Below are 2,293 nucleotides of genomic sequence, written 5' to 3' on the forward strand. Positions count from 1 at the left end.
CCAAATGAAAAGCACTCTAGATGGGCTCTTACGGAAATGTAGTTACAATTTGTAATACATATTTGATATTTTGTGGGTCTTTTCTTCATTAATTCTAGAAATTATTGCATGTCGTATCGATCCCGGAGATAAAATTTCGATTTTCAATCCCTCCAGGGGACGAAACGTTATCGGTTAACCTGTCGGGAAACATATACCACGACTAATACACGCGGGGAAATATTTACGAGTCACAGCTATACAATACGAGCCTAGCTAGAGCCGAGAGGAGTTAACCGTTAAGTAAGCGTCCTTAGGGACAGACTATCCGGTGTAAGGCACGCGTCCCGTTCGAGAGAACATACAAAGCTGCCACGTGAGCGGAAGTTGCTCGACTTTTCCCTTGTACCATGCCGCAAATAGTCTTGGATAAAATTCCCCGTGGGTACACTCGTTGCCTAATCCCTTCGCCTACATTCGAAAGAATGTGCTTGCCCCTACGGATTCGTATGCATATATAGATATACCGTACGACGTACATCGATAGACGGAATGGAATCCAAGCGGACCTACTCTCATCACCCGATGTCTCGCATTTCAACGCAACGACAATGAATATAACAGAATAAAGATAGGAGTAAGGGGAGAAATCGATATATAACTTCAACGAGGGTGATAACTTGAACTCGACGACTCCCGCCGCGACGTCGTCGTTCCGCCCCGCGTTTGACAAAATTTAATTCACCCCCGACCCTAATCCAATTTGTTATTATCCGAGTTGCGCCCAATAATGTAGTTAGCCTGCAAAGTTGGCCGAGATACCGCAGCGAACCTCAACGGCCGCGACCGCCAGGAACCTTCACTCTCATATCGAAGTCTGCACGGGACGTAAGGAGTTATTTCCTCGAGTTCTAGTTGACCCTTGTCCAGGGCTTGATCTACTTGGGTCGACTTCGCCACACAGTTATAGGACTTAAGAGGAAAACGTATGAAACTCGGGTGTCAGAAGCATTCCCCCGCGCCGCCTTTCGAACTTAACCGCGAAATTTCGCAGCGGTCGGATAAGCTATCCGAAACCTCTGTGCTCGCGGTGAACCGCGGCAGCTCCGTAGATGCGCCGGTGTATCATTGTTCCGGAACAGATGTGCAGTAAATATCTCTCTGTATGCACGCAGGTAACATATTAACTACCGGGCACTCTCGAGTCGTATCTGAAACAGCCGGAATATTTCGGTATTTTGTAGATATATATATATGAGGAAACGAGGAGTACGAATGAAAATGACTTTACCGCCAAGTTAATTACACTTTAATTAATTCCATCATTGATTATGTTCTGCACATTGAAAGACAAAGGGGAAGAGGGAAGAACTCCGGAAGAGAGAAACGGGGGGGGGGGGGTAGGAACGGAGACAGCGAGAGAAGAGAGATAGAATGGGCGACGTAGAGAAACGAGAAGCGGAACGAAAAGCGTTACACGATGTCTTTTTACGTCTTGCTGTGGGACGTCGTAAATTATTCTAATGTACTCCCCAGGCAGGTCACCGATTACACTGATTTAGGGGCACCGCCCCACCTTTTTTGACGATGCCTCATCCGCGACCCCTGGGATGCATACAAGACGTGGCCTGACGTTTTAATGTCGCCTTTTCACTAACACCCTCGCGAACTTAAAATGCTACCTCTCGAGTTCGCCTTCTCCGTTCTCCGTGGCTCTCGCCTCTCGTCCTTGTCTCCGTTCGCCCCCTCCCCCTCCCCCTCCTCCTGTTCTTCGCCCCGTTGTTCACCGTGAGCAGCAGCGATCCCCGATCTCCCCGGTCCTCTCCCTATCTGCTACTGCTGGCCTCCGCCCTTCTCCTTGATATCCCTACGGGAAAAGTTATGTTCGCCTGAGTTATAACGGACAATTAAAGCGCGCCCCTGGTATCTGCTCACAGCATTAATGGACCGTCTAGCTGCAGGGCGTAATGAGCGCGCGATGCGCGAGAGATCGGTGGAATGAAAGAGCGCAGCCTCGAGTTCGCCTCCTTATAATGTCGCGTCGTGTCGCCCTTTAAAGAAATGGTAAACGCCGTGGTTGATGATATACTCGGGAATTATGCATTATGCGCCGTGATGGCGTTTTGAGCGAACGCGCAGTGTTGTTGCGATCGTAAAACGCCTTTATGCACCGATTGGCGATAAGCCGCTGCTAACGAACACCTGGTCGTACAATATTACACGAGCGGCATGACGCGACATTAATTATACATTTCGATTAGCATAAAGCAGAATTTTCTTTCGTTTTTTTTTTTTTTTTTTTTTTTTGTTTCCC

This window comes from Atta colombica, unplaced genomic scaffold, assembly GCF_001594045.1.
Source record: "Atta colombica isolate Treedump-2 unplaced genomic scaffold, Acol1.0 scaffold281, whole genome shotgun sequence".
Lineage (NCBI taxonomy): Eukaryota > Metazoa > Arthropoda > Insecta > Hymenoptera > Formicidae > Atta > Atta colombica.